The 26917-nt window shown below is 44.0% G+C and overlaps 1 long non-coding RNA gene across 1 annotated transcript in view; it reads right to left on the reverse strand.

Moving 5' to 3' along the window:
• LOC138510894 (uncharacterized) overlaps positions 1-26917 on the reverse strand; it is a 269209-nt gene that overhangs the window by 81274 nt on the left and 161018 nt on the right. Inside the window, exon 2 of the long non-coding RNA XR_011280448.1 lies at positions 4116-4188. This is a non-coding gene — a long non-coding RNA (uncharacterized lncRNA). The remainder of the gene's footprint in view (positions 1-4115; positions 4189-26917) is intronic.

Genomic DNA, 26917 nt, shown 5'->3' on the forward strand with positions numbered 1-26917 from the left:
TCATACTGGCGACACACATTTTAAACAGTAAATGGTAGAAAATTAGAAGAAATAAACTTATCATATGGAAAGAGTAATGGCAAAAGCCGTATGTAAACACTCTTTTTCAAGGATTCTTTCCAGTTGAACATTTTCTCAGCTAAGCTATGATTGTGCTGTAATTCTTGTATAAATCGTCAGAATGGGAACAATCTATGAAGCGGAGAATGCAGGTGACACTGCATCCAGTAAAGACCAGTAGTTCATACCGTACAGAATTAAGAACTGCACACATTTTTGCTCGAATATTATTTGTAAGAATTTTTTTTTTTTAAATATATCATTTAGCACTGTATTGAAACGCTATTGTATTAAGAAGAAGTACACGGACAAGATCATATTCCCATATGCTCTGTGCTAACTAAGTACCACAACTCAGCTTAGAGATGTTTCAGTCATAAAAATAAAACAATATAATAGAGTAGTATAATCTTTTCATGTTTATAATAGTAGCAGGGGTTAAGGGGAGTTGGTGAGCTAGTGCAAGTGGATAAATGTCACATGACCAAATCCCAGCCACATGCCAATCACTGTTAATTTTTTGGTGCCTTCTTGCTTTTCCCCCCTTTTTTCCCCTGTTTAAGTAGCCTCCCAACCTGTTTTAATTTGCAGTTGGTGAGCTGGTGGAAGTGGATCTAGGTAACAAGACCTAAACCCCAAACACCAGTCAATCACTGTTAATCTTTTGGTGCCTTCTTGTTTTGTTGACATTGTTTTCCCCCTATTTAATATGCATTCAAGCCTCTTTTCTTTCTGTGGCTCTATCCCCACCGACCACTAAGGTGTGTCCATTTCTTTTCCAATCTTAGCTTTTAGTTCACAGGACCTCTCTTCCCGGGAGTCCGAAGTGAAGGGCTCTCGTAGAAAAATGGCAACACTTGTTTGGTCCTGCCAGGCCCTGGAAAAGGACAATGGCCACTTACTCTTAGGCTTTAATAGTTTATCTGTATAGCACCTATACACATGTGTTTCACAGCGCTTCAAGGCAGGGGAGGGAGCAAGGGAAAATTCAATAACATTCTTGCAAGGCCTTGAGAATTAAGAATGGAAAATATTAACTATTGTACTAGGCCTGCTGACATTTCAGAGCATTGACAATAAGTGAGGCAACGTAGGGAGGGAGGAGGAGGTCAGAAAGAGAGGAACAGACAACGACTATCGTACTAGGCCTCATAACATTTCTGTTAATTCAAGGGGGTAGACAGAAGGCGAGGGAAGGGAGTGAGGGGGTGTGGAGGGGAGGAGGGAGAGGAACAGATAAGCGACTATTGCACTATTTCTGATGACATTTCCGATAGTGCTAGGGGGTGACAGTAGGTGAGGGAATGAAAGGAATGGGGGAGGGAGAGGAACAGACAAGCGACTATCATGCTAGACCTGACAACATTTCTGATAGTGCAAGGGTATTGACAAAAAGGTAAGGGAGAGAAGAGGGGGGAGGGAGGAGGGGCAGGAACAGAAAAGGGACTATCGTACCAGGCCTGATGACATTTCTGAATGCAATGCAGGGGCATTGACAGTCGGTAAGGGTCAATGGGGAGGGGGAAGGCGGGAAGGAAGGAAACGAACAGACAGCAACTATCAAACTAGGCCTGACAACATTTCTGACAGTGCAATTGCATTGAATATGGTGAGGGGAGGGCGGGGGGGAGAAAAAGTACAGGAAAGGGAGAGGAAGAGAAGGCTGAGAAACAGTGAGTGCAATGAAAAGAAGCAATTGCTGCGAAATACAATGTTATGGAACAAACAAACAGATGGATTGAGCACTGCCAAGATGCAGAGGACAATACTGAACACCTTATGTTGCAACAGTCCAGCACGTGCATTCCTGAGATTCAAAGTCATAGATGGGCACAACATGCTTCAGGGCCCCATGATTACGTGATGCTTCAATGAAGTCCAGCATGAGAACGATGAGATTCAAGATGGGTGAACCAACATGAGTCAAAAAAGTCAATTCAAAGCATCAGCAACAGGGCGGTGATGGTACCACCATGATGTGACAATCAGACTCAGACTTCGGGCAGGGAGGGATAGTTGAAGCAGAGGAGGTATGGCAAATGAGGGATGCCATGAGAGGGGGACAGCTAAATACAAACATAATGCATACAGGCACTTACACACAACAGGGGGGCAGCAAAATACAAGATTCGGGCATACAGGCACTTACATACAACGGGGGGCAGCTAAATACAAAATTCAGGCATACAGGCACATAAATACAAGCGGAGGGGACAGCTAAATACAAGATTCAGGCATGCAGGCACTTACATATAACGGGGGGACAGCTAAATACAGGAATCAGGCATACAGGCACTTACAAAAAACAGGAGTAGTTAAATACGCAATTCAGGCATACAGACACTTACATACAACAGGGGGGCAGCTAAATACAAGATTCCAGCATACATTCACTTACGACGGGGGGCAGCTAAATACATGATTCAGGCATACAGGGACTTGCATACAACAGGGGGGACAGCAAAATACAAGATTCAAGCATACAGGCACTTACATACAACAGGGGGGCAGCTAAATACAGGTTTCAGGCATACAGACACTTAAATACAACAGGGGGCAGCTAAATACAAGATTCAGGCATACAGGCACTTACATACAACAGGAGGGGGCAGCTAAATACAAGATTCAGGCACACAGGCATCTACATACAACAGGGGGACAGCTAAATACAAGATTCAGGCATACATGCACTTACATACAACAGGGGGGCAGCTAAATACAAGATCCAGGCATATAGGCACTTATATACAATGGGGAGGGGGCAGCTAAATACAGCATTACACCCAGGAACGTCCAGGCAGTGGACAGTGCTACAACAGGTAAATATCACCATGTGTCTCCACTCAGCACAATCCATTCCCATCCTCTTCAGGAATTACTTAGCCAATTCCCAGAGCAGCCCCGGACAGCTCACCTAGCAAACCTCATCAATATCGTCTGTAAACCCCCCACAAAATGTGCCTTCTGTTCATCTCTGCCTGGGTATGATGTTTCATGCCTGCTCAGCAGTCACACACACTGCTAATATCCATAAAATCGACTGGCCCAGCATGGTAATTTCAACTTCCATACAAAACACCTTTGAATCCCTGTCATGCAGGTTCTACATCTCAAGTAATTAGTCAATTACATTTCACCTTATTTACAGGCCACTTCTAGGGAATGGTATCTTCATTGGTTTACCAAGATTTGTTTGAATCCGAAGTGATTGAGGGAAAGAAAAATGTGTCTCAAAGAGATATCTCGGACCCACCCACTCCCACCAAACACTTACTTACCTTCTGGTGGCACATAGCCACTGCCGCCCCACCAATGCCTTTGCAATGCCTGTTCCCTTCACGCACATGGAAGGAAAAAGGCGCAGTAGGGCCCTTTCGTTTTTTTTTTTTGCATTGCTTGTCACCCGCTTTCCTTTTTATGGAAGCGGGAGACACTCCTGCAACGCCTGAATTTCTGGAATGTCAATCAAGGAGAGGGGTGTGTTACGGAGTCATGTGATTTGTACGCATGTGCGACGCTAACTTTAGCATCGTGCAGGCGCGTTGAATAAAGTGCACCCCCTTTGTCTGCAGTAGCCGCCGGGAACCCGTATTATGCAGACCTGTGTCTGAGTGCTTCTTGAGGTATTGGGGGCTGGGCATTACTATGGAGGGGACCCGGGGCTGGTACTAACCTGTAACAGGGGGGAAACCCCTGCAAACCCTGCTCTCCTCGATCAACATTCTTTTAAATAAATTTTTGCTTTCAATGCCCTATTAGGCATTTTCTTCATTTCGTTTTTTTTTGTTGATCATTTATACAGATATCATCTTCATCAATTAACTTTCTTACTTTCTCTCCTCATCAGCAGTTTACTACTCTAATGACATCCTCCTCTAGAGTTCAAAATCTCCAAGACCCAACCAGCAAAACACCAACATGACTCCCTATTCTCTCTGACCTACTCTATGAACAATAAACAGATGGAACTCTCCCCTGCACATGTCAAAGGCACCTTGGCTAGCAAAACTATCAAAATGTTGGAGTCAAAACGTTCCCGCAAATAGAATACTCACAAGCATTCCTTCTCCTGCCATGCCCGATCATCTGGAACTCAATCTCGGTAGATGCTTGAAATGGTCCACCCTCCTGCAGTTCAGCAAAACACAAAAAACGTAGCTCCATCAACAATGCCTGTCAGACCAATAAAAATGAATCTCTCCCTCCACCAACAGTGCTACACTACTGTATAAAATGCCAAGCTCAATTCTGGCTCCTCCTGTTGTAAAAAGAGAGGCTATATTCTTGCAAAATGTGGATCAGCAGTAAACACTCCCAAACAACAACAATATACCATGAAATGAATTTCCAACCAAGCATTGATTGATTGATTGATTGATTGATTGATTGTTTATTTTTATAGCACCTATACACAATGGGCCTCATTACGAGTCCGGCGGTAACCGAGGCGGTAAAACCGACTGGTTACCGGCGGACTCGTATTACCATTCCGCCTCCGTGATTCCCGGAATTACCGGGGCATTACAACCCCGGTTTTCCAGGAATCACGGAGACGGTGTTTCCTCTTCCGCCTGCAGGCGGGCGGTGTTAAACCCGCCAGGTAAAACCTGGCGGGAACATCACCTCCCACCTGCAGGAGTCGGGATCAGGCGGTCCGGAAACAACGGTGGCGGCGGGTTTACCGCCACCGTTATTTCCAGACCGCCTGATTTGTAATGAGGACCAATGTGTTTCAAAGCGCTTCAATGAGGGAGGGAACATGGGACAATACAGTTACATTCTTACAGGTCCTTGAAACAAATGAGAATGTGAACAATAAACTATCATATAGTACAAGTACATGGAACAATAAGGTAGAGAAGGGGAAGGAAAAAAGGAGACAATACTAGCAGTAACATTTGTATGCCTGATGACAATTGTTGCAGTAAATGAATGGCAAAAGGGGGGAGGAGGGTAGGTGGGGCGTGTGGAGAGAAAGGGCAAGAAGAGGAACAGAAGAAGTGACTATCTGTAACGGTCAATGACTATTGTAGGTAGTACTGGGGAGGGAGTGGGAGGAGAAGACAAGGAGGGAAAGGGGGGACAGGCACACTGTTATCAGAGGTTGAGGGACAGATTATAAGAGCGAGTGCTAAGATAAAAAGAAATGAAAAAAGGGGGCAAGGGCAGGGGAGGAGAAGAAAGCTGCAGAAGGCAGGCAGCTACTATTACCATGCCTAATGGCCATTGAGGTAGTTCCACAGGACAGAGGGATGGAAAGGAAGGAGGGGAAGGCAGACGGCTTTAAAGGACAGGCGGCTACTATTACTATGCCTAACAACAATTGGGGTAGTGTCAATCATTCACGGTACAATGAAAAATAAAAACAAGGAAAAATAAAACAAAGGATCATTGTCTACTAATCACCTATGACAACTCTTGAAAGGTAAAAACACACAATAATGCAGGGTGAATACATAATATCAGCAGATAGCTACATTTTGAATGCAACTGAAGGAGCAGTATAAAATAATAAGCAAACATTAAAGGAGAAAAATGAAATACAACATATCAATAACAAATTAAATGTATTTGCCTAAGGTAGGGAACTGGGGATTGAACCTGTCTTTAGGACCCAAGATAGGACCAGTGGGTCATAATTCCCAAGATACCTAGGAATTGATACCTTCTATGTATTTATTTTATTTTGTACTATTAGTCAGATACAGTCATAAACCTTTCTCACTTCAACATACAAAAACCGCAAAAAAATGAACAAGAGATATACAAAAAGAAAAGTACCAATTAAGCTTTTTATATTAATTACCTTATATACATATCACACATTCTTTATAAGACAATCAGAGTACTAATTCCAATTAATCTTAATAGGATTCCTTTGCAGTAGTCCGATCTATTACCAGACATGCTTTACCAAGATATTTTCAGTGATATACATCCACAAATCCCTCAGAGCCACCTATAGGATCATAGAAGATCCAGAGACGCAGCATAACCAAAAGGAATCACACTCAGTGTTCTGTATTTCATTAATAAACTTAATCAAAAACCTTTGTGGTATTCATCATACAGGGCTAGACATTGAGTAAGAAAATTATTTTTTTCCAGATTTTTGTCAGACTTACATATTCAACAAATGTGTGTCTGTCTCCAAGTATTGTATAGCTACGTCCAGCCATTATCAATTGGGTAGCTGGTTCAATTGTAACTACATAACAAACCTACAAAGATGCAGTAAGGAATTCAACCTAAGTATCTTTGAGGTGAGTTCAATGTAAAGCCTTGTGTTATATGTTTGGCGAACATCAATTTAGTCACCAGATGGCAAATATTATTAGACCAGTCCCACCCCAAGGCTCTAGTTTTCACTTCCTTAATCAGCAATATAAACTTGCATTCAAATCACATTGCCAGTCTTTGCTGTCATGAAGCAGTTCATGTCCATGTCCAAAATTTGCATATGGACCTCACGCTATTCAAATATTGCCTTATCAAATTTCTAAACATACTCATGGTGTGATCCTTAACAACATGGAGCATTTTTAAATATAATATGTTACCATATTTGCAGCAAGATATTCAAAGATGGAATCCCTAGTTCTAGCCTAATGGCTTGTATAAGTACCATTGGGCCTAAGCCTAAGGCAGGTCTCCATATTTTGACTTCAAGTAGGTTCAACCAATCTGTTTTTACATTCATATATGCCTCAAGACCATACAGGATTCCTTGCACAATACCATCCTTGTACATTTTTAGTAACCCCATCATAGAAATCACTGTGTGTGCTTATGAATTGTTTCGCCACAGAGAACTTGCTCAGTGCATTTTTGCAAATTCTATATTCAATAATAACAAGTGTGTTTTTGGTTCTAATGGTGACCCTAGATATTAAAAATCAAGCTACTTTTACAATGTTCCTGCCCTCTATATACCTGGTGAAAGCCTTTGACAAATAAAGTCTTCCAAAAACCATGATTTTAGTTTTCACCTGATTAATCTGAAGGCCATTATCTTTAGAATAAAGTGAAAGAGCATTTAAGGTATTTTGAAGTCTTATTGCTCTTTGGTCAAGGACCATAAGATCATCGGCACAACTCAGCAAAGTACGTGCTCCAAGCCTAAATTCAGAGGGAACTGATGTGCCGGTGTTAAAAACTCCTTCAGATCTGCAATATTTAAGTTACACAATGCAGGGTCCACCACACAACCCTGCTTAAGTAATCTATTATTAGCGATCACTCAAGGATAAAGTACCCTCAGTATCCTCAGTATCTAATTGGTCCTGAACGTATGCATTCATATACAGTTGTTGAACCATTCTAAGTTATTCATTTGGCATATTCTACTTTGAGAGCTTCCAACATAGCCTGTTATGAATAATGGTATCACATGCTGCTATGAAATGCACAAAGACCATGTATAGCTTTCTGTCAGGACAATTGTTAGATACTTCTATTTATTTGCATGTATTTATTTGCACATTTAGAGAATGCACCAAGCCCTAAGGCATCTAGGCGCTTAACTTAAGAATATGGTTACATGTTGGTTTGCTGTGGACGTGTGGAACAGTCGTACCACAGAGCTTTGCAAAATGGTTAGTTTACACACAGTTTGACATGGAATGAATACATTGATTGAATGATTATATTGTTACATGTTAGTTAGCGGTGGAAGCGGGTTACAGACGTACCACATGACTTGCATAGGAGTTACAAAGCAGTTTGGCAAATAGTAGGTACGTAGATTACATTACTTATTGCATGTACAGTTTATCAGTGGTGGCAGGGTATTCCTGTGGAGGTTAGTGGTGCTTCTTGGGTAAAGATTCAAGTTTTAAGACCTATGAGGAACGACCAGAATGGCACGTCTGCTCTCAGCGAGAGGGACATATGGTTCCACTGTTTTGCTGCAATTACTGGGAAGCTGCATCCTCCAGCTTTTTGCAGTTTTAATCTTAGGATGGCTAGAAGGTGTGAGTAGGCTGCTTGTGTGGACATGCATTTATGACTCAGAGATAAGACTTTGAACTTGACCGATCACGTACTGGTAACCAGTGGAGGTTACGCCTGGCTGAGTTGTTTGTAACTTATGATGTTTCGATTGTTGGAGCCAGCAAAGAGGGAGTTGCAGTAGCCAATTCTAGATAAAATGAGAGCTCTAGCTAGAGTGATGCAGTGGTCTATCGTTAGGAACGGTCAGCTAGCTGTGATCAGTCTGGCCGTGTAGGCCGCTGATGAGGCAATGACATAGGCTTGTCTGATAAGACACAAAGATGAATCCAGGTAGACTCCTAATGTTTTTACTTCCTTAGCCACTGTGATGATGTTGCCATCAATATTGAAGGATTTGTAGGCTTGTGGTAATGAGTTTAGTCTAGAGGGGTTGCCGATAATAAGTAGTTTGTTTTTTTTGTTCGTTCTGTCAAAGCTTGCATTGTGCCATCCAGGGTTGAATCGTGAGGTAAATATTGTTTAATAGATTGGTTTCCTGAAATAGGAATGAGAATTTAGGTATCGTCAGCATAGTTAGTGTATGTGACGCCCAGTTTGTCAAGGAGGTCAAAGAATGGCTTAGTAAAAACATTGTAGAGAGTCTGAGAGACACAAGATACAAGATCCTTGTGGTACTCCACATGTGACTGGGACTGGTCGTGCTGCTGCCAAGGATGAGAAGACTCTCGCGGTGCAGTCTGCCAGGAAGGAATTGATACATTTGATGGCATTGGTTGAGAAGTGGGATTGCGTGTTCCAAGTGTTGACATAGGATATTGTGGTTCACAAGGTCGAATGCAGCAGACAGTTCTAAGAGGAGGAGGAGAATTGCCAGGTCTCCTTTATCCTTCATCTGATCCATTTGAATTTTAAGGTCCAGGAGGGCAGTTACTGTCCCATGGCCTGGGTGGAAGCTTGATTGACGAAGGCCTAAGAGGTTATGGGTTTTCAGGTATTTTTGAATTTGTAGATACGTGACTCTGTCGAGAATCTTCAAAAGAAACAGCACTGTTGTGATTGGTCGATAATTAGTCGGGATATTTGGGTCTAGGGTCGTTTTTCTCCAATAATGGCAGCACCCATGATTCTTTCAGGTTTCCTGCATCATTGCAATCTCATTGAAGGAGTTGTTGATTAGGGTTTAGTTTCTCAGCACAATCTTTGATGAAGGTGCCGGACAGATGTCGCCTTGGCATCTAGATGACTTTAGTCCATTGATGATTTTTTATGTTTCAGTGGTGGAGATGGGGTGAATTCGAATCTTGGGATGGGGTTGTTGTGTGGAAGAGGTATGTCAGGTGGCAAGTTGACTGGTGCAAGCTTGGATGATTTGTCTTTGATTTTCTTATGAAGTGAGGCGACTTTGTCAGATAGGGCATATAGAATGTTAGTGCACCAGGAGAGGTCCTTAATGCAATGGTGTGGTGTGGTGGCAGGTGATTTGAGCTCCCAAAGAATGGTAAAGAGCTCTTTGTTGTCAGAGTTGGCATTCTTGATTCTTGTATTGTACTTGTTCCCCTTAGCATGGATGGTGGCTGCCTTGTATTCTGTCGCTAAGAAGTTGACGTGACTTTTGTGTGTCGATGTCTGGTTTTTTTCAGTTGTTTTCTGCTGTCCTTTTGTCTGTGCAGAGGTTCTTTAGTGTGTCAGTGAAACAATATTTGGAGTGGGATATAGGTTATGATTTGCGAAGGCCTAGGGGAGGGGGCACTCTTTCGATGGGATTTTGCAAGGTTGAGTTGTTGAATGAGCATGTTGTTATGTAATGTTCCAAACCCCAGTCAATAATCAGCTTGAAAAGTGTATAGAAGTTGTTTTTCATATTCCCAGGCCCTTAATTCCTTTAATGACAAATGTGCACATAGCTTACTAGAGGTATCTGACATAGAGTCTATAATTGTCTTTATTAAAAATAGGTCCTTTATCTGTACTGGTATTTAATAGGCCTGCTTCCAAGAATTGGGAAATTGCATGGCAGATGAGATCCTAGTGAACGTTTGCTAAAATATGGGGAGTAGCCAAGGCTCCATTCTAATTACTATGTTGGCTAGGCCATCTGGTACCAGGGTTCTTAAGAGCTTACATTTATTAATTATATCAACAATGTCTTCTACTGAGTAATTTAAATAGTGGCCTCCAATGTGCTTTTAGCACAATTTGTCTAGACATAGTGGTATGAAAGAGTTTGTTATCTAAATTGCTTAACTAGTCCTCTTTAGCAGTCAGCTTACTGTATTCCGCAGCATCTATGTTTTTAGAGTTATTATACATTGTCCAGAATGTTTCAGTATTCTTTTCCCTTAACCCATTAAACATTCTATTCCATTGTACAGAGGTAATTAATGTTTTATGGTTCCTGAACCAATTTCTGTAATATTCATTTGTCTACAAATCATCACAGAACGTACAGGTATGGATATATGCATGTCTTTATTTATTGCTCTAATATATCTGCAAAACATTCTCTTTTTCGCTGCAATAATGGCATAATAAATAACGACTTTGTTCCTCCGTTCATTTATCCCTTTTCGATTTGTACAAATCCCAAAACGGTGTGTAAGGTAGTTTATTACTTGTATAATGGAGTCAAGATTAAATTAATCTGCACATTAGTTTGAGCGTGTTTCACAAAGTGGTTAAGACGTGCCATTTTATTCTAAAGCCACACAATTGTGATTGCATTTTGAACAAACCCTGAAAATAGGTTCTTGCTGTGGCATGTTTAATTTCATTTTCCATAGATAAAGGAGCAGGGTCACTAAGGTCACTGAAACTTGCGGCAATATTCCTAACCTGGCTAGTAATCAATTAATATGTAAATAAATAGTCTATGGTTTTCCAGTGAGCTTCATTCTAGAATTCATGCCTAACTCACAGACTCTGCCATATTCTCTCTAACAAGGCTAACATCCATATATTAATAATGGGATACATTCATATCAAGATATACGGGAGAAATATGGATTTAAGTTCAAAATCAAACAGGACCATTCACCCATTTTCATATGTCTAAAATCAAGTTGTTTTTTCCCCCTGATAGTATCAACTTCCTAAAGAGAACTAATGGGAAAACTCAATCAAAAATGATGATGTTAAAAGACACACAGTTTGGGAAAAATGTAGACTCTAAATTCAAATCCACAGATTAGAGAGAGCTCCAGGATTCTGGAATATCTGCAGATGGGGTATCCCCGCCCCAAATGGCTAAATGCTGAACAGGGTTAACATCTTGAAATGATTGGCAGACACCACAGGGGCCTTATTAAAGAGTAATCCTGAAGCAGAATCTGCCTTATGTAGACATGACTACACGATTTCCTGTGATGGAAATAAGCAGAGGCCGGTGAGACTAGCTGTCTGCATATTGCTGCCTTGAGCTAAAATGTGCCATACCGGTCATGTGTCTTAAAAGAAAAAAAAACAGCATTGTGTATACATGCCAAAATGCAATCAATACAAGTCCTCACAATCTTTCATCAGAAGGGCCCACTGAAAGGGTGGGCTGACCTGGAAAGGAAGTAACTAGAGGACTGATTCCATATAGAATTCTGCAGGTTTGTTTCAGTGTAAAATGTATGTTGGTTTCTGACCATAAAAGGGAACTGATTAAAATTAGGATGATAGCATGTAATGCATAACATGGGAATAATCTTTTGACGTTGGCAACGCCAACTCAACCGTGTGTTTTCACAGGCATAGTCAGAGACTGTGGCCGTGGACTGGTGTACAATGCCCCATAGCTTTACTGTGTATTCATACATTCTAGCCCGTGGGAGCCATAGATATTTGCAAAATACATATTGAGAAAGCCCATCTCATTACAGTGGAGTGAAAGGCAGCTTAGTTGGGTTAATTCCCTAAAATGATGTACCTTAAAATGAACATTCACATCTCTAATGTCCTTATGCAGAAGGGGAAGGAACAAGTATTAGCTATACCCGATCTGCAAAGTGACATCAGGTGAATAGTTGCTATACTTTCAGAAAAGTCTATTGTTTCTTAATGAAACCTTCTGCCAGTTGTATTTTAGATGCATGTCTACACTGATAGCCAACAGCACCATATACATACACTCGTGAGAAAAACATATTTTTTATATTATTATTTTGTATCAAATTTTTGTAACTCCCAGACTCATGGGTTTCACAGCATGTGTACAATATCAGAGAGGGATTCAGGCAGTCAAAAAATAAATGGGGTGGTAGGTGGGCGAGAAAAAGGGAAAGTTAGTCATATTTGTTGAAAGGCCAGGCCTCGATTTGTTTCTTGAAGATGCTACACAATGTTTCATCCTGATGCAAGGGGGCAGGGAGTTCCCGAGTGATGGGGCAGTGAGAGCAAATGTAGGTGCGACTGCATTATAGATACAGAGGTGTGACAGAGTCAGGGTTTTCAACTCGATACAAGCTTTGACAGGAAGCCAGTGGGCTTCTCTTCTGGTGGCTGTGATGTGATCAGAATGTCACAAACCCAATGCTGCATGAATGGTTTTATTTTGGAGGAGTTGAAGCTTAGATAAGTGGGTAGAGGACGTGCCAGTGAGGAGGACATTGCAGTAGTCAAGCTTGCTGATGAGAGTTCTTGCAAGCATGAGACAGCTGGGTGGGGACAGGAATTGTTTGCTTAGGGAGATGAGCTTTGTGGTGTAGGCAGTGGACGAGCAGAGGACATTGATTTGTTTGGGCATGTTGAGTTCAGCATCCAGGAAGACCCCAAGGGTTTTGACATGTTTGAGGATGGGGATGGAGGTTCCATCGATATGGATAGTGGCATAGGAGGTGGAGAGCTTGTTGAGGCAGGAAGGAGAACCCACAACGAGCGGTTCGGTCTTCTTGTCATTCAGACAGAGATTGTTGTTGACCATACAAGTTTGGATGGTGGCATATTTCAGATTTGATGGTGTTCCTGGAGGGGTTTCCAGTAATGGGGATGATAATCTGAGTATCATTAGCGAAGTTGGTGTATGTGATCTCAAGGGACTTAAGAATGTCAAAGAGTGAAGCTACCGGCTGGTTTGTTCTGCACTATAGAGAAGCTGCAGAGGGAGATCATATGGGGAACAACATTCCCGAGAATAGCATTGAAAACACTAAACAGATCAGTCTGGGACGGAGGACTGGGGATCCCAAATGTGCAGCACTATTATTGGGTTTCTCAGCTCATTGCAATAAACAAGTTGTTGTTCGGGGGGAAGGCAAGCCACACGTCGAGGGGGAAGTGAGGGTTATGGGGTATAGATCCGCCCTACAATTGGTGGACGGAAATGAGCCGCCAGCTGGCATAACAAAACCAAGAGTCTGCACGTTGGCTTCGAATGCAGCAGCCCTTAGAGCTATGGGATGGGGATATTGACTAGGGAGACTCCCATTTGGGGGAATATAACATTACTAGGGGTCTACAAAATGGGACTGCAGAAGACATGGCAGGATAACGGAATCTGGGGAATGAAGGACATCCTAGTACAGGGCAGGCTAGTGTCAATTCAGGAGCTGCAGGAGGAGTTTGGCTTACAGGACCGGGACAGGTAAACCTACACAAGTCTATAACATGCCAGGTCCCCGATAGAGGCCAACCTGTTGGAAGGGAGGCCAAGGGGAAGACAATATCACAATTTTACCAAATGATCAAAAACTTCATGTCCAAGCCTCTACTGAAGCTAAGGGGGATGTGAGAGTGGGTCCTGGGCAGCTTAGAGGAGGAGGACTGGGCTGAAGCAATGATATCCCTGAGGGAAACAGGCATAACTATGCAATTGCGTCGGTGTTCCCAGCAGCCATGCAGTGAGGCTGCTTTCTCTGAGTTCTCCTGGATGATCCTGCCAATAATTAGCAAAACAGAGAGGAAAACATGAAGCTGAACTGAGACGAGGAAAATGAAAATATAGGGCCACAGAAGGTGGAAGCCAGCACAGAGATAAAGAAGATTAGGTCTCCCAAATGGCGGCCACATGCCCAAAGTGCACTGCAGGAAGCCAAGCAGAGTCGCTAACACCAGTGGTGGTTTATAATGATTGCATCGAGTGCCAAAGCATTGAATGCTTTAGCATAAAAAAAGCAATGAAAAAAAAGCATCAAATGCATTTTTTTAAAAAACATTTTTTAATGGGGGGTTCCCCCAACCCCTATTTTTTTACCCCTTAAAACCCATTATAATTAAAATAAAACCTTTACCTTTGAAAAAAATGCATTGAATGCTTTTTATCGATGCATTTGTTTGATGGTTTTGGCATTCAATGCTTTGTATTCGATGCAATGACTGGATACCCCAGTGGCATGCTGGGGGCAACACTGAGGCGGGTGGGGAGAGCCTGAGGGGAATCCCCTACAAATGCACTGTGAGAGGAAACTGGCTGCAGGAAAGAACCCTGCAGTGTGGTGCCCTGAGCAGTAACACAGAGCACTGAGCTCAAATCTGTGACCCCTGAGTTTAGGAGGAGTGGGAGTTGGCAGATCGGTCCCGCTAAAGGTGCAAACACTGCAAGAGGAAAGCGGCAAGCCCAGCCATCCGATGGAAGTGGTGCTGCGGAGCCCTACAATGGAGGTGGGTTCAAGCGGAGGGGACATCTAGGTGATGCAGAAGGACTGCAAACAAGAACGTTTTGATTCCCACTTACCGCCTAGTCTCAGGTAGTCAGAAGTCAGAAGAGAGACTAGAAAGGTGGCAGAAGCAGCATAGCTGGACCATGGAAGGCCACTAACTGGCAATGATTGATACTTGATGAAGCTGATGGACAGGACAGGGTAGCATTTCGGAGGCCGGAGACCCAAAGGACAACATAGAGTGCCTTGAGGGCCATTGCTCAAAGGGGAGTTGCACATGCTGGGCGTGAGCTGGGATACACAAAACCTAGCGGAGGGTCATGCCCCTGATCCTGCTGCCTAGGCACTCAGACCAAAAGCACACACCAAGTTCCCTGAGAGACTGGCCAGAGAGTTCGATAGTTCCTGGAGGAAGGAAGAGCAGAGCACATTTGGCGGGGGTGCACACATTATATCTACAAACACAGCAGAACTAATCATCTGCCATCAGCAATGGAACTGGCCCTGGTCTTGGTTTCTTAGGTTAGAGCACTGGGACACCCCAGGAGCTGAAGGGTGATAGTGCTGGTATGCAGAGTGGAGTCATCGTAGCAGAAGGCTGGTTATCTGCCCACCTGGGAGTGGACCGACCCACACATATGCCAGACAAACAACATCATCATGGTAAGGCTAAATAGACAAATATGGAGGTGTTTGTCAATTGGGATGCAGAGTCGAGCCCCCCCTTAGTCCCTGAGGGGGGCGCAGCCCCCCTACAGAGGGAGTCAAGAGAGGTGAACCACATCCTTGCGGCTATTGCCTCATTGAAGACATGCTTGGAACCGAAGGTGGATGCCGTTATCATGGATGTGGGGCTGTTGAGGAAGGATGTACAGGCCCTGTCAGACTGGATATGAACTGTGGAGACACTGGTTAGAGAAAACACATCCAATGTGGGTGACACCCGAACGCAGATGTCCGAGCTAGACACCAGGGTGTGCATTCTTGAGCATTGAGTGGAAGACTTGAAGGAAGGTTCCATGAGAAATAATATAAGGATCATTGGGCAACCCAAAAGCGAGGAAGGAAGTGACCCGACCACCTATGTTTAAAATCACTCCTGCAGGAGGTGGGCCCAGCAACCTTAACTCAGGGGTTCACGGTAGAAACAGAAATCATTGGCTTCCAAGAGCAGTGAAATCAAGGATCAAGGAACTACAACGACAGAGAGCATATCTCTACCTTCTCCAGAGAGAGGGGAAGTATTTTTGGTGCATCAGCAAAGCTCGCTATTTACCCAGACCCCATGATATTCGTGCAGAAACTGAGAGCTATATTTGGTCCCACGAAAGAACATCTGCGAAGAGCAAAAGTAAGATACATGCTAATCTACCCGGTGAAGTTCTAGATGATCCACAATGGAAACTCCCTTTTTTTCAAAGACACTGAAGTGGCACATTCATGGATGGATGCTCAAGGGATAGCACAGCTCCCAGAGAGAGGAAACAATGCCCGGTGATCTGGGGTAGCGAGGAGACATTGGGGAAATGACTCCAATATAACCCAAGGCAACAGCCAAAAAGCTAAATGTACGAGACAAACGTTTGAAGATTGTGCAATCAGCTCTGCGTGTGTAGGCAGCTACCTGTGCATGCTGCCGGGATGCACTGGTGGATACTTTGTTTAGGATGCCAGTTTGTAGGCATTAAGCTGCTGTGCGCTTTCCAAGAGGGGTTGGATTACGTCGATTTGTGCCAATTGACAACACTTCTGCCAAAATTGTGAAATGAACTGACTACCTCGGTCAGAGGTCAATACGGAAAGAAAACTATGTATTCGAATAATATTTTTGAGAAATTCCTTGGCCAAGATTGAAGCAGAAGGTAATCCTTTTAAAGGAATAAAGTGGGCCATCTTCGAAAAAAGATCCACAATAACTAGAATGGGGTTGAATCCATTACATGGCGGTAGATCTCTAATAAAGTCTAAAGACAAAGTGTGTCATGGTGTGGGTGGAATATCTAAAGGTTGTAAAAGACCAGCTGGTTTCTTATTTTGACTTTTGTTCTGGGCGCACATGCCACAAGACAGTACAAATGACTTTACATCTTTTCGTCAGGTGGGCCACCAGAATTGTCTTTTAATTTTGGCTTCAGTTTACCTTGGTGCCCTCCCATCAGAGCTTCATGGTAATTGGAGATGACTTGTTCTTGTAGTTCCTTGTGTGGTAGAAATAGACGCCCTTCATAGTAAGGTAGGTCATTGACAACGGAATAATCTGAGCCCTTTTTAACCCAGTCCTGCAGGGCTGCTGAATCGAAAAAGTTGTTGGATCTTTAAATGAATATCTTCTAAGGTCTGTAGAGTAGTTATCCCAAGAATTCTTTGTTCAGGAATTATAGGCACTGGTTCCGGGTTCGAATATGCTTCTCCCATCACAATTTGGGATAAAGCGTCTGCCTTACCATTCTTACAACCTGGTCGATAAGTGATCACGAAATCGAATTCGGCAAGGAATAAGGCCCATCGAAGTTGACGCGATGAATGGGCCTTGGCTGTTTTTAAATACTGCAAGTTCCTGTGATTGGTGATTACAGTAATGGTATGCCTGGCACCGAGAATATAATGCCACCAAGCCTTGAATGCAGATTTGATGGCTAACAACTCTTTACCGGTAACCGCATAGTTTAATTCGGGGGCCGAGAATTTTTTGGACCAAAATGCTACTGGATGAAGTTGACCGGTTTCCAGATCCTTCTGGGACAGGACAGCCCCCATGACTAAACTGGATGCATCGGTTTCAACTATGTATGGGAGCTCGGGCGTGGATGCTTTAAGACAGGTGACGGCGTGAATTTCAATTTTAGGTCTTGGAAGGCTTTTTCATACTCTTCGGTCCACAAGAAGCGTTTGTTTTTTCGCAAAAGTGCTGTGATGGGGTGTACAACATATGAGAATTCAGGAATAAATCTGCGGTAGAAATGAGCAAATCCAAGCATGCTTTGCACCCCTTTAACTGAACTGGGTGATGGCCACTTGAGAATTGCGTCCACCTTTCCAGAGTCCATTCGGACTCCTTTTGGAGTCAGGATAAATCCAAGGAATTCAACTTCTGTAGCATGAAAAACACATTTTTCCAATTTTGCACATAACTTGTGCTGGTGTAGTTTCTCAAGGACTGCACGAACGTGCTTAACATGGACTGATTCTGAGGAGGAGTACACTAGAATATCGTCTATGTATACGACAACACAGACGTCAATGAGTTCACGAAGGACATCGTTCATAAAATACTGGAAGGCTGCTGGTGCATTGCACAACCCGAAGGGCATCACCTGATATTTGAATAATCCGTACTTGGTGTGAAAAGCAGTCTTCCATTCGTCGCCCTTCTTTACATGTACCAGATGATATGCCCCTCGGAGATCTAATTTAGTGCAGATGCAAGCATCCTTTACTTGGTCTAGTAGTTCGGGGATCAGAGGCAATGGATCTCGGTTCTTCACCGTGATCTGGTTTAATGCACGGTAGTCTATGCACGTTCTGAGGTCACCTTCCTTTTTGGGCACTAAGAATAAAGCTGAAGATGCGGGGGACTTAGATGGACAAATGAAGCCATTAGCAAGGTATTGGTCCAAGTATTGTCGTAGGTGACGGTTTTCGGGTTCCGTAAGGGCGTAGATCCTACTGCATGGAGGTTGTGCACCGGGTATGAGGTCAATTTGACAATCGTATGATCTATGAGGTGGTAAGGTGTTTGCCTGTTCTTTTTGGAAAACATCCTGGAATTCTTGATATTCGTGAGGTAACTGCATGACTGGATTAGCGACTGTGGCCAGGCTTTTGTTCAAGGTTTTTTCCGGGTAACAGGTGTGTGCACACTCCGGGAAGGTTACTCTCTTCTCTTTCCAATCAATACAAGGATTATGTGTTTCCAACCAAGGTATCCCCAGTATTATTTGGAACTGCGGGGCTTTGATTAAGTCAAACACAATAGTCTCTCGATGCCCATCTTGACCCAACAGTGTCATCTCTGTGGTGGAATGAGTTACAGGCCCAAAGGCAATTTCAGTTCTGTGGTCTACATAGTTTCCTACGGCCCCGCTATCAATGTATGCCCTAACTGTGTGCATACATGATGGCTGCCTTGGATCAATAAGGACCATTGGTATGATTAGGTGCGAGGTCTGAGTGTCCTTCTTTAAGCTTGGCAAGCGGACCTCTACGCTTGTCGGGCATGGTCATTTCCCGAATCAGGCTCTATTTGATTTCTATCAGCAACTCCGACTACTTTCTTGGATGGTTTTATAGGCCAATCCCGTAGAAAATGTCCTGAGGCCCCACAGTACAGACACAACTGCATCTGTCATCTCCTTTCTCTTTCTTTTTGAGTTAAGGGTCCCTTAAACCCCCCGATCTAATTGGTTCTGATGCATCTGTTCCTTTGGGAGTAACATTGGGTTTAACCAATACCCGATTCTCGAACTTAGCTCGGTCAGCTTTTCTATTCTGAAGTCGGTGGTCTAGCTGGACCACTGAGTCTATATACTCTGCGCAATCCTGAAATGGGTTCACAACTTGGGCCAAAACATCTTTGAGTTCACCCCGAAGTCCACGGTGAAATAATGTAATTCGCTTTACCTCTGGCCATTCGGTTTCCACCACCAACCTATTGAAGTTTGCAATATAAGTTAGAAGGTACTGGTTTCCTTGTCGTAGGGATAGAAGTTCGCTATCCAGGCCTGTCCCTGTGAATGTCTGGCGAATAGTCTTTCCATACTCAATTGAAAACCCTGAAAATCCCAAAGAAGAGGGTCATCCTGGTTGACTAATGGAATTGACCAATCCGCTGCGCTGCCACTAAGGTATGACAGTACAAAGGCTACTTTGGCTTGGTCATTTGGAAAAGCTCCTGGTCTGCATAAAAAGTGCAAGCGGCATTGGTTCATGAAAACAGCAAACCTTTTCGGGTACCCAGCAAAGCGTTCGGGTGGAGCTAAAGGAATGCTCCCTGGTAGAACCACTTGCACAGGGCTGCTCGATGAAACGGGGGTTGAATTCTCCCCAAGTCCAGGTAGTGGTGTTTGCCCGGCAGCAGCAGTTGTCTGGCAAGATCATCAGTGCGCTCACACACAATCAGTTCTCTCCTGACGGCATTAGTTTCTTGGCGCGCGGAGTGCACTTCTGCCCTAAATTCTCCTAACAATTGGGCTAGTTGGTCGGTTTCTGAGGTCTCCATTACGCCCGGGTGGGGATTTGTAGATAGGCTTCGTGTTCTGTTACGCTCACCTGGTTCCCACAAGGGCATCGATCGGACCCGGACAGCTGCGGTCTCCACCAACGTGATGCATAGTGAAGAGATGACAGTCTGGACTGGCCCGCCTAATCTTTTCTGCTGGACTCGTAGAAGTATTCTCTTTATGTTTTTATATGATGAGCTCTCCATCCTGCATGGCATGCGGGGGTGTGTAAATACCAGTTACTTCACTGGTTTGAAGGTACTAGAGGAGTTCTGGAGGAATATTGACTCCAGTGTCTATAAAGTTCAAAGAGTTCAATATTTCCGATGTTCACTCTTGTTCCATTCCCTCGTTAGGTTGCAGCTGGGTCCAAAAGAATATTGCCTGGTGGCAGCTGATGGCATTCAGGTAAGAGTCTGTATTACCAAACACTGTCCGGTAAAAGTTGCATGAGTTTAACTTGCTGTTTTCTCTCCCTTTATAGGTGCGGCATAGAAAGATGCAGAAAATTAAAGGATAATACCTCCGGTGGTAAAGCAGGTAAGCCTATGGTGGCAAAGAGATTGTCTTTGTCGGTTTTCTTGGCTCACCTTGTTATTACTTTTGTTTTCCCCCCAGGTGCTGGGTTTCGGCGAAGAAAATGAAGGAGGCAGCGCCAAGTTGAAAGATGCGGTGGACTGGTGAGTATAACGCGGCGCTGCTGCTGGCGAAGTGACGCGTGCTGAAATAATGTCCTTTCCAGGCTCGGAGATGTGCTGGGTCCGGAATCAGGTAAGGAATCAAATAATGTCCGTGATCTAACCTCTTCTCCTTTCTTTTCCTTTTGTCTAGGAGCTCCGGATTCGAGGCGGCCGTGGCAGAAGACTGGATGCTGACTTGCAGACACGGTGAGCGTTACGCTGCTGGATGCAGAATAACATGAAGCATGAGCTGTTGTTCGGGCGTGGTGTAAATAGCCTGCAAAGTAGTCCAAGGTAAGAAGTTCCCCAGAACCACACCCGAGTAAAAAATAGTCCCTGTAATAAAAAAGTCCCATCCAGGGCTCACGTTGACTTGGACTCATTTGCAGCATGGTCTGCATAAGGTAAGTAAAGTCTATCAGCCTGGCGCCTATGGCGCCAGGACTGATTTCTAAGATGAGCCTGGCGCCTAAGGCGCCAGGACTGAATCCAAACAGCCCCCAGCCGGGGCTGTTGGGGTTTTAATGAGTATCTGGATGCCTGCTCCCGGGGCTGATGGACTTCAACCGGATGCCCGGGGGTAGGCATCATGACACAAGTGCAGTTGATCATCACTTCGCTACAAGTCACACCGGTGGAGACCGCAGCAGTCCAGCTTCGTTCGGCACCCCGGTGGAATCCAGGTGAGTGTGACAGAATGTGAAGCCTTACTACAAATCTCCACCCGGGCGTCATGGAGAACTTAGAGACTGACCAATTAGCCCAACTACTGGGGGAACTTAGGGCTGAAGTGCATTCCGCCCGTCAAGAGACTAATGCTCTCAGGAGAGAACTGATTGTGGCAAAAGAACGTACGGATGATCTCTCCAGACAATTACTTCAAGCTCAAGCAGGACATACACCTTTACCTGGACTTGGGGGAGCTCCTGCCCAAGCTCAATCAAGTAATCCAGTACAAGTGATTTTACCAGGGACAGTCCCTTTAGCACCACCAGAACGCTTTGCGGGGGATCCTAAAAGGTTTGCCGTGTTTATGAACCAGTGGCGCCTGCACTTTTCATGTAGCGCTGGAGCCTTTCCGAATGATCAAGCAAAGGTAGCCTTTGTACTATCGTATCTTAGCGGCAGTGCAGCCGATTGGTCTATTCCACTAGTCAACCAGGATGACCCTCTTCTTCGGGATTTTCAGGGTTTTCAACTAAGCATGGAAAGACTCTTTGCCCGACATTCTCAAGGCCAAGCTTTGGATAACAATCTTCTGTCCTTGCGTCAGGGTAACCAGGATTTGCTGACCTACATCGCAACTTTCAATAGGTTGGTGGTAGAAACCGGATGGCCAGAAGTCAAGCGGATTACGCTATTTCATCGTGGGCTACGAGGTGAACTAAAAGACGTTTTAGCACAAGTAGTGAACCCACCTCAAGAATGTGCTGAATACATTGACCTGGTTGTTCAGTTAGATCACAGACTTCACAATCGAAAGGCTGATCGGGCTAGATTCGAGAATCCAGTATTGGTAAGACCTAAGGACAACGTCACCCCCAAAGGAACTGATGTACCAGAACCCATGCAAATTGGGGGGGGTTAAAGGACCTTTGACTCAAAAAGAAAGGGACAGAAGGCGACAGTTACAATTGTGTTTGTATTGTCGAACCTCGGGGCATTTTTTACGGGATTGCCCAGCGAAAACACCTAAGAAGGTGGTAGGAGTTGTCGACAAAATCAATATGGAATCAGAGCCCGGAAACGACCACGCCCGACAAGTGTAGAGGTCCGCTTGCCGAGCATGAAGAAGGACACTCAGACCTCGCACCTAATCATACCAATGGTCCTTATAGATCATCGACAGCCATCTCGTAGGCACGCAGTGAGAGCATACATTGATAGCGGAGCCATAGGAAACTATATGGATCACGAATTGGCTCCAAGGATGAACCTGTCTCTTTGCGAAAAAACCACAACTGATGTAATCACCACCGTAGCATCCGGTCCAGTAACTCATTCAACTATGGAGATGACACTGTTGGGTCAAGATGGGCATCGAGAGAACATTGTGTTTGACTTAATCAAGGCCCCACAGTTCCAAATAATTCTGGGGATGCCATGGTTGGAAACTCATAATCCTTGTGTAGAGTGGCGAGAAAAGAGAGTGACCTTCTCGGATTGTGCACACACTTGTTACCCTGAAAGAACTTTGATAAAAAAACTGGCTACGGTCACAAATCCGACAACTCAGCTACCCCAGGGATGCCAGGAATTTCAGGATGTTTTCCAAAAAGACCAAGCAAACACGTTACCACCCCACAGATCATATGATTGCCAGATCGATCTCCTACCTGGCGCTCAAGTCCCATGCAGTAGAATCTACGCCCTCACAGAACCCGAAAATCTTCATTTACGGCAATATTTGGATATACCTAGCTAATGGCTTCATTCGCCCGTCCAAGTCTCCGGCGGTATCGTCTTTATTCTTCCTTCCTAAAAAGGAAGGGGACCTCAGGACTTGTATTGACTATCGCGCATTACATCAAATAACGGTACAAAACCGATACCCGTTGCCCCTGATCCCAGAACTACTGGACCAAGTGAAAGATGCTCTTATCTACACTTAGTTGGACCTTCGAGGGGAGTATCATCTGGTACGCGTTAAAAAGGGTGACAAATGGAAGACTGCCTTCCGTACCAAATACAGATTGTTCGAATACCAGGTGATGCCTTTCGGGCTTTGCAACGCACCGGCAGCTTTCCAGTATTTTATTAACGATGTCCTTTCGCGAACTCAAAGACGTCTGTGTTGTTGTATACATAGACGACATCCTGGTATACTCTTCATCTGAACAAGACCATGTGAAACATATTTGTGCTGTATTAGAAAAACTACGGCAGCATAAATTATATGCAAAATTGGAAAAGTGCGTTTTTCATACTTCGGAAGTCGAATTCTTTGGATTTATCCTGACCCCAAATGGAGTTTGAATTGATTCACGAAAGGTGGATGCAATCCTCAAGTGGCCCTCACCTACCTCAATTAAAGGGGTACAGAGTATGCTTGGATTTGCGAATTTTTACCGCAGATTCATTCCTGATTTTTCACATCATAGCTCTTTTGCGGAAGAATAAACTCTTCCAGTGGACTGAAGAAGCAGAAAAGGCCTTTCAAAACCTAAAACAGAACAAATTCACTTCAGCTCCTGTTTTAAAGCACCCACGCACAGAACTTCCATACGTGGTTGAAACAGATGCATCCAGCTTAGCCATGGGTGCTGTCCGTTCCCAAAAGGATCCTGAGACTGGTCATCTTCACCCGGTGGCATTCTGGTCACTGAAATTTTCAGCACTTGAGTTAAACTATGCAGTTACCAACAAGAAATTACTGGCCATCAAGTCGGCGTTCATGGCCTGGTGGCATTATCTTCTTGGAGCTCGACATCAATCATCACGCCAACTTAGATGGGCCTTATTTATTGCGGAATATGATTTCGTGATAACTTACCGACCTGGTTGTCGAAATGGCAAAGCAGATGCTTTATCTCGTATTGGAATGGGAGAAGCATATTCAAATCCAGAACCAGTACCCATAATCTCAGAGAAAAGAATTCTTGGAATAACTACTCTACAGACTCTAGACGATGTCCATAAAGAGATTCAGCAGCTTTTTGACCCTGCAGCCTTACAAAGCTGGTTAAACAAAGGCAAAGATTATTCAGTCATCGATCACCTACCATACTACTGCTACTTCATACCTACCAAGTAAAGAACTACAAGAACATGTTATCTCCAATTATCATGAGTCTTTGGTAGAAGGGTATCCTGGGATCGTTAAAACCGAGGCCAAGATCAAAAGACAATTCTGGTGGCCTACTTGGCGGAAAGACATTAAGTCATTTGTACTGTCTTGCGGTATTTGTGCCCAAAATAAGACCCAGAAGAAGAAACCAGCAGTTCTATTACAACATATGGACATTCCACCTACGCCTTGACATACCTTATCCCTTGACTTCATTACTGACCTTCCCCCATGTAAAGGGTACAACACCATCCTAGTAATAGTGGATCTTTTTTCCAAAATGGCTCATTTCATTCCATTAAAGGGTCTACCTTCAGCCTCGACCTTGGCCAAAGAATTTCTAGAACATATTGTCCGAATACACAGATTCCCCTCCGTACTGGTTTCAGACCGGGGAAGTCAGTTCATTTCTCAATTTTGGAGGAAATGCTGTCAATTGGCCCAAACCGATGTAAGACTATCAACCAGCCACCATCCTCAAACCGATGGTCAAACTGAGAGGAACCATCAAACACTAGAGCAATATCTATGGTGCATGTTACATCAAACCGAAGGCAATTGGAAGGAAATTTTGTCGATATCCGAGTATGCCTACCAAAACTCATTGCACTCCGGAACAGGATAGAGTCCATTTTACACTATATATGGACGGCATCCTCAAACCTCTGAACTTGACCCGCCTCAACACTTAGAGATGCCTGCCGTGAGCAACCTACACACCACTATAACACAGGCCTTTAAAAGTGCAACCAAACATCTGACACAGGCTAAAGAGAGATACAAGAAAACCACAGATCGACATAGAAGCGAAGCTCCGAAATAGCACATAGGAGACCAAGTTTGGCTAGCTTCAAGACACATATCTTTAAAGGGGACTCGCACCTTTAACCCCAAGTATTTGCGACCTTACACTATTAAAGCCATTATTAATCCTGTGGCTGTCAGATTGGAGTTACCGTCAAATATGCAAATTCATCCAGTCTTTCATGTTTCACTTTTAAAGCCAGTACAGCCAGGGACAAGACTAACCAAACAACCTAATCCCATCCTAATAGACGGAGAACCAGAATTTGAAGTAACAAATATTTTGGACTCAAAAATAGTCAAATCAAGACTTTTTATCTGATTGACTGGAAAGGTTATGGTCCACAAGAAAGGTCATGGGAACCAAAGTGACAATGTTCATGCACCTCGACTGGTGAAAAGGTTCCACCAGAATTTCCCTAACAAGCCGGGGCCTGTAAGGAGAACCGCCTTAGGAGGGGCCTTGGGGGGGAGTGCTGTCACGATGCCTGCCCCCAGACATCCGGAAAAGATCCATCTATCCAGGGAACAGGCATCCATGAAGACCTAGGAATTCCCAAAACCCCGTCTAGGGGCTATATGGGTTCAGTCCTGGTGCCATAGGCGCCAGGCTCATATTGCCATCTTTAAACTGTGCAGGTCATCCTGCAAAGAACTCACATACAGGCCATCACGAGGCCATGAAGGGACTACTTTCCTTTAGGAACTATTGTATTACCTGGGTGTGGTACTGGAACTCTTTACTTGGGAACTACTTTTTTGATGCTATTTAATCCACGCCCGAAGAGCAGCACACGCTTCGTGCAAATTGACTCTTACCAAGGCGCTACCTTCATCCATCGAGGCGAACTCGCTCCTCGGACCACGCTGCATGGGGAAAGATATGAAAGGAGCAAGAGTGAATAAACAGACATTTGAACTCTAAAAGAACTATACATTTAGTTTACACACAACTCACCTCGGAGTCATTATTTGTCTGGAACTGCCAAATACCTTCGGATCAGTGAAGTAACTGAAGTTCTACGCGCCCCTGCACTCCAAAAACAGGATGGAGAGTTCATCCTTCCTAAGTAAGACTTTACGAAGGGGAATACTAGAAGTTTTCGGGAAGATAGTGTTAGTGTTAACCCCTCTACCACGGGTGGCTAATTCCCTTTACTGCTTCTAGGAAAATCCTCTTGCGGGCCAGGCAGTCAAAACTGAGTGGGCAAGTGCAGTCGATCATCACTTCGCTTCGAGTCACACTGGTGGAGACCGCAGCAGTCCAGCTTCGTTCGGCACCCCCATGGAATCCAGGTGAGCGTGACAAATATTGCCAGAAGGAGGTTTTGTATTTTGACAAGATAATATCATCAGCAGGCAAAAAAGTAACAATGGAAAGGGCTGCTGCTGTACAGAATACACCACAACCTACTACAGTTAAAGAAATGCAACAATTACTGGGTTTGTGTTACTACTGTAGAGAATTGATTTTTGACTAGTCTAGTTACACAAAACTCTCCTGCAGGGACGCAAAGACGCAGAGAAGAGGAAGCAGTCAGCTACGTGGACTGGTGAAATGCTGACATGTTTCACAGAATTGAAAAATGCTACAAGTAATGCTCCACTACTAGCAACCCCTGATTATACAAAAGATTTTTTTATCTATTCTCACATTATAATGGACAAGTAATGACTGCGGTTTTGGCTCAGCAAACCTAGTACATAAGCCCATAGCATATTACAGTGGTTTCTTAGATTCAATAATGCAGGGCCAATTTCCCTGTGAACAGCCATCGGCTGCTGCAGCCTTTGCTATCGAAAAAAGCTCACAACCACCATGGGTTGCTCAGTTAC

This window comes from Ambystoma mexicanum, chromosome 6p (assembly GCF_040938575.1).
Source record: "Ambystoma mexicanum isolate Mex_15411 chromosome 6p, UKY_AmexF1_1, whole genome shotgun sequence".
In the NCBI taxonomy this organism is placed as follows: Eukaryota; Metazoa; Chordata; class Amphibia; order Caudata; family Ambystomatidae; genus Ambystoma; species Ambystoma mexicanum.